This window comes from Tupaia chinensis, unplaced genomic scaffold (assembly GCF_000334495.1).
Source record: "Tupaia chinensis unplaced genomic scaffold, TupChi_1.0 Scaffold000258_1, whole genome shotgun sequence".
NCBI classification, from domain to species: domain Eukaryota; kingdom Metazoa; phylum Chordata; class Mammalia; order Scandentia; family Tupaiidae; genus Tupaia; species Tupaia belangeri.
This window is the reverse complement of record NW_006159738.1, coordinates 2,982,785-2,989,455: the sequence shown is the minus strand read 5'-3', so window position 1 is coordinate 2,989,455 and position 6,671 is coordinate 2,982,785. Positions and strand designations below refer to the sequence as shown.

General features: G+C 45.6%; 1 long non-coding RNA gene across 1 annotated transcript in view; it reads left to right on the top strand.

Moving 5' to 3' along the window:
- The window catches only part of LOC106734945 (uncharacterized), a 33,857-nt gene extending 30,384 nt beyond the window's left edge, over positions 1-3,473 (top strand). Inside the window, exon 2 of the long non-coding RNA XR_001370423.2 lies at positions 3,160-3,473. This is a non-coding gene — a long non-coding RNA (uncharacterized LOC106734945). The remainder of the gene's footprint in view (positions 1-3,159) is intronic.
- Positions 3,474-6,671: the final 3,198 nt, after the last annotated feature.

Below are 6,671 nucleotides of genomic sequence, written 5' to 3'. Positions count from 1 at the left end.
CGTGACCATCCCCCCTGGGGGGTGATTTCTCGCTTTCTGTCTCTCTGTCTCTGTCTGTCTGGCAAGCGCACGCGCCCTATAGCGAAAAAACCTCTCAAAAAAAAAAAAAAGAATTATTTATTTAATTTTATGTATTCATTTATTTATTTTAATTTAACCAGGCGGGGGTAGGGAGTGAGAAAGCAAGCCATCAAGTCTGGGACTCAAACAATGGTCAGCTATATTGGAGTGTCCAGTGCCTTAACCACCATACCACTTGCTGATCTCTAGGAAGGAGAAATTTTTACCAGAGTTTCTTTCTTTCTTTTCTTTCATCTCCTTTTCTTTTCTTTTCTTTTCTTTTTTTTTGTTATAGGGTACTTGACCTCACCAGAGAGAGAATGAGGGAAAGGGAAAGTGAGAAATCACCCCCCCCAAGGAGATAGTCACACTGCAATCTCTTCTCCTCCATTCTTCTCTCAGGATTTTGGGCATGCACACATGTCCAGCATAATTTACAAGCCACTGGGCCCAGGACTCGAACTGTGCAGCCAGCCAGGTCGGATCCTGTGCCTTAATCTTCGTGCCACCTGCTGGCCCTTTACCAGGGTTTCTAAGCTTGGAATGCTGGTGGCCTCTTTGCCACTATGTGGAAAGAACCAGCCTGAGAGTGAAGGTGACACAGAGAAGCAGAGGTGGTAAGGCCTCATGACTTCAGTCGCACTCTTGAAGCAGCTTTGCCTGAGAGGATCAGTTCCTGCACTGCTATGAGTTGCCTGTTTTGCTCGATTTTGGCTCACAATGCTGTGAATACTGACAAACACATCATGTGATCCAGGTGCCATGGCTACAATTACGGAATCAAGAACAAGTCCCCTAACCAAAGGCAACCGTTAGAAGATACCTTATCCTCCACTTATTTACATAGTGGAGAGGGAACTTCGGCTTCTAGTAGAAAAACTGCTAAATGAAAATGTCTGACTTCTTTCTTTTCTTCTCCTTTATAATTTTTAATCTATTAGGCTAGTCCTATAGCCTATAACTGACACTATAGCCTAGTAGTTAAAAGAGTCGGATCTCACATGGTCTGCCACGGTTCAAATCCTGGCCACGATGACTTAAGTAACACACCAGGCACATGTGTATCCCAAATCCCTGCAGGACACAGAAATGGAGAAGGGATTGTGCATGATTGTGCTCACGGTGGGTGGGGGGTGGGAGGGTGCTTTCTAAAGCTCTCCTGGTCTTTGGCAGGAACATATACCCTCTGGCAATTTAAGTGACAACAAGAACAACAACAAGTCGTTTTGTTTGTTTGTTTTTAATTCCAGAACATTGTCTTTCATTCTCTTTTTTGAATTACCAGAGGGTGTGTGTTTTTGCCAGAAAGACAAAGGAGGGTGGGAGGAGGAGACAGGGAGAAAAAAAAGGAGAAAACATCGCCCAATAGGGCATGGTTATGCTGCAGTCCCTTCTCTATTTCCCCATCCCACTGGGATTTCGGGCACACTCACCCAGAGACCAGTGATTCTCAAGCCACTGGGATCAGGATTTGAACCATGGTAGGCCATGTCAGATCTGGCTCCTTAACCATTAGGCTGTGGAGCCTGCCCCCAGAGCATTTTTTTTTTTTTTTTGGAGAGATTTTCACTGTAGGGCGCGTGCGCTCGCCAGACAGACAGAGAGAGACATAGAGACAGAAAGCGAGAAATCACCCCCCAGGGGGGATGGTCACGCCGCAATCCCTTCTCCTCCATTCTCCTCTCGGGATCTTGGGCACGCACGCACACGCGCCCGGCGTGAGTTTTAAGCCACCGGGTCCGGGACACGAACCGCGGTCGACTACGTGGGAGTCCAGCGACATAGCCATTACGCTAACTGCTGGTTCCCTACCCCCAGAACATTTTTATCACCCCCAAAAGAAATGCTGTTCTCACTAGCGGTGGCTCCCCTTTCTCTGTCCCACTAGTCTGCTTACTTTCTGTCTCTATGGATTTGCCTATTCCAGACATTTCTTAGAAATGGGGCCATATGATAAATGGCTTTGTGACTGGCTTCTTTCACTTAGCATAGTGCTTTATTTATTTATTTGGAGAGGTTTTTGCTATAGGGCACATGTGCTCGCCAGACAGACAGAGAGAGACAAGAGAGACAGAAAGCGAGAAATCACCCCCCAGGGGGGATGTCCATGCCACAATCCCTCCCCTCCATTCTCCTCTTGGGTTCTTGGGCACGCACACACACGTGCCCCGCACGAGTTCAAGCCACCGGGTCCAGGACTCGAACCGTGGTCGACCATGTGGGAGTCCAGCGACTTAGCCATTATGCTAACTGCTGGTCCCTTAGCATAGTGCTTTTGTGGTTCATCCATTCCTTTTTCTGGCAAAGTAGCTCCTAATCTAATTTCCTAGCCCCCCCCTTCCTCCATTTTTCATGACTCCTCTTTCACGTCCTATGGCGCTGCACTAACTGCTACCCCTTCTCCTGTAACACTCCACATTCATTGGATTTCCATTTCTTCCTCTTGTAATGGTTACACCGCCTCCACAGATCTCAGTCTGGCCATTCAGGCCTCTCACAAATGTCACTTCTTCATAAAGTGTCCCTTAGTGAGCTCCAAATCTCATAGGTCCAATTTCTCCTTCCTGGATCCCTTCTTTATTTCTATTGATGGTGCTTATTTTTTCTCCGTATTTATTTTTAACCCTCCTATGACCAGGTGACTGCCCTGAAGTCACCAACTGCTTTTTTATCCTTAGGCTAGTGCCTCGGACATAAATGCCCAACAAATATCTGTTTGCTTGCATGGAATTGCTGGCTCAGTGGTTCTAAACTGGGGGCAATGTCACCCCCCAGGGGACATTTAGAAACGTCTGGAGACATTTTTGGTTGTTCCAACTTGGGGAAGGGGGTGCAGCGTGCTACTGGCATCTAGTGGGTAGAAGCCAAGGATGCTGCTAAGCTCCCTGCAATGCACAGGACTCCCACCCCGACCATCCCCAACAGAACTGGCCTGCCCAAGGTGTCAATACTGCTGAGGTTGAGAAACCTTGCCATAAACTAATTAGTACTCCTGTTGAAAAGGTTAGCAAAAAGAAATCAGAAGAGATCAGTGTAGCAGTTTGGCAGGAAAATCACACTCGGAAATTCATGCCTTTTTCCCCCCCTTTCTTTTTTTAGGAGCTGGAGGTGACTTCAGTGCAAGGCTCTTTCCTAATACCATAGAGGTGCCCCGGGAGCACAGATGGTATTTTCACCACTTGTTCGCCTCTGAGCGTGGCAACTGACCTCTCAGGAATCCTTGATGTGCTAGGAATGTAACTCCGTTAAGGAAGAAAACTCCAGGCTTTTTAAGTCAAGCAAAATGTCAGACGTGGATTGTGCTCTTGGGGGAGGGCAGGCAAGGTGTTTTTTCTAAATAACCCTCCCCTGGCCTCCCCAGGATGGTGAAACTTCAGAGCTGGCTCTAGAATAAATGATTCAAAGGAACTTGAGGCCCTCTCTCCTCTCCTTTCCAAAAAAGTGCAAAGGAGCTTTGAGAAAGGATTCTGTTTGCAATGAGCTTGTGCTTCGGTGAGCAACTCATTTGCAGGAAATTCATTTGCTGGAAACCCAAGGCACTCGTATCACTTAACTGTAAAAACAGTCCCATCGGAGCAGAGGTTACCTACTGCAGAGTCATAGCTTATGTTCCTACTCACCCCATCCAACCGGTTCCTGTGACTGACACGGAATTTAGGTAATCTGTGCTCTGAAAATGAAAAGTAGGAGCAGTCTGAAGGAGTTTGATGAGACAAGGAATAGGGGGGTTGACATGCTATTTTTAAAAGTGTGACCTTGGGGTAGAATTACCTGACAGGTTGGCTGAGATTTGGTAGTGATGTGTGCACTCAAAACCCTTAGCCCAGCTGGCAGAAACCGAAATGCCTAGAAGATTCCAAGAGACACCACTCCTTCTGGACAATCTCCAATTCTTGTGCCATTAAAAAAAAAAAAAAAGGAATAGCAAGGTGCATTGGCCTTATTGAAAGTGCTATATCTTTTATCCAGCAAATGACCTTTCTTTGGTCTATATATGTGACAACATGCCACTCACTATGTGAAGGGATTTATTCAGTCCAATTTCGATAAAAAAGCCTTGAGGACAGAAACATATAGAGTACTTGGCACATTGTGAACTGCACAAGTGTTTAATGACAATAATTAGGGTAACGGAGTAATAGGCACTGAGTGGATGGTTGGCAGAACTTTAGGTATATTAGGAAAGTATTAAAAAGAGCCACTTCAAGAGTGAGATGGGAATCCCCAAAATAACTACAATCCTGTCAAAAACGAGTTGGAAAAAGACCAATGTTCCTGGATAATCTATATTCATGTTTCAATAAAACTAAAAATTATTGGGAACCAGCAGTTAGCGTCATGGCTGTGTCGCTGGACTCCCACGTAGTCGACCGCGGTTCGCGTCTCGGACTCGGTGGCTTAGATCTCACGCCGGGCGCGTGTGCGTGCGTGCCCAAGATCCCGAGAGGAGAATGGAGGAGAAGGGATTGCGGCATGACCATCCCCCCTGGGGGGTGATTTCTCGCTTTCTGTCTCTATGTCTCTGTCTGTCTGGCGAGCGCACGCGCCCTATAGCGAAAGCCTCTCAAAAAAAAAAAAAAAAAAAAAAAAAAAATTATTCCAAATTGGATGACTTGCCCCAAAGTTTGATTTCCTTTTGAGGTTTGTGAACTCATTTATTCAATCAATCTTATATTCCACAAACATTATTTTCTGGGGCTGACAGGTGTCTTTCTCATCCCCCTCCCCCAACCCCTCTCTGGTCAAATTTAAATAAATAAATAAAGTTAAATAAAATAATTATTTTTTAAAACATTATTTTCTTATATTATTTATGGTTCCTATTCCATTAATCATTCATCTATCCAACAGACATTTACAAACTTCCCTACTATGTGCCAGATATTACATTAGACTCTAATAATACAATGACACATGATCCTTGCCCTTGGGAAATGTAGATGGTAGTGAAATATTCATTCATTATTTGATTAATTCAAATAAGTATTTTTTGTGTGTGCCCATGTGTTCAGGGGATACAGGAACAATGAAAACCAGGATGCACAGATAATGGAATTACATTCCAGTGGGAAGAACAAGGTCAAATATCTTGAGGGAGCTATGAGCAGGATGGGAACTCGTTAGCCAAAGGGATATGGTACCAAATGGAGTGGAAGAGGTATGTCAGGGATAGATTATGCATCACTCCTGTGGGCCATGGTATTGCACCTGAATGTTTATATAAATGCATGCACACATACATGTAAAATAATAAGTACATGCATTTGATGATCTAATCTTGCCATTAGATTACAAAGGTCCCATTAGATTCAACTTGAGGGGGCCAGCAGGTGGCATGGTGGTTAAGGTACTGAGCACTCCCACATGGCTAACCAAGGATCGAGTCCCAGACCTGGTAGCATGCTTTCTCACTTTCTCTCTCTCTCTTTGTCTCTCTCTGGTCAAATTAAAACAAATATATAAATAAATAACAATTTTTTGGGGGGAGAGGTTTTATGCTACAGGGTGCTTGCACTCACCAGAGAGACAGAGAGAGACAGAGAGACAGAAAGCGAGAAATCACCCTCCAGGGGGGATGGCCGCGCCACAGTCCCTTCTCCAGTCCCCTCTCGGAATCTTGGGCATGCATGCACACATGCCCGGCATAAGTATAAGCCACCAAGTCCGGGACTCAAACCACGGTCGACTACATGGGAGTTCAGCGACATAACCATTACGATAACTGCTGGTCCCAATAAATAACAAATTTTTAAAAAGACTCAACCTGAATAATTTCAGAAGAAAGTTGCTAATAATAGCCAATATCCAGGCAAGGCTATATGATATCTTTGTTAGGGTGGAACTGAGTTTAAAAAAAGAAATAAAGAGCTGCTTTTCTTGATAAGGCTATTTTCCTGTCCAGAAGAGCTTCATCTTTACAAGCCTTTGGACTTCCACGCCCTCCCTGGCCCTCAAGCCAGAAGCTATGAGAAGATCTGGTTGGCCAAGAAAATTAAGATTTGGGATAAAGACATTTGGGGAATAGAACTTTTACTCCCAGCTTGGACAAACCATTAGCAAAGCATGGAACACTTAAGTGTGATATGTCTACAGTGCTATGCCTAATATCTCCATCAGTGTGCCCCTTCCTGCCTCACAGTGACATGTATGTATACTACAGAATAATGTGGAACCCTGATCCGGGTTCTTTCAGGATCATCCTGTTTAAGAGGATGGTGGGGCTATTTTTTAAAATAGCCTTTAAAAGATGCAGTTAAAACATGTGAGAAAACCCTCAAGCAGCTCAACCTGTAATTCTCAACAATTTACCCTAGGTCCCTCACCGGGGGAGTTCTCCTAGGTCCTGGATCTCAGGCAAGCAAGTCAAAAGCGACTACAACTTGTAGACTACAACTCCCAGGAAGTATTGCGTCCACGCGCTCTGCGCACGCTCGACCTCGGTGACTACATGGGGCAGGGAGCCCGAGGAGGTGGGGCTTTGGCTTGGGCCGCAAATTGTGGGCGGGACTAGAGGCGTGGCCAGGGAGGGGGCGGTGCTGCCGGCGCGGCCCGGAACACGCTAGTGGAGCGGAAGATGGCGGCGGCAGCGGCAGCTGCAGTTCAGATCCCAG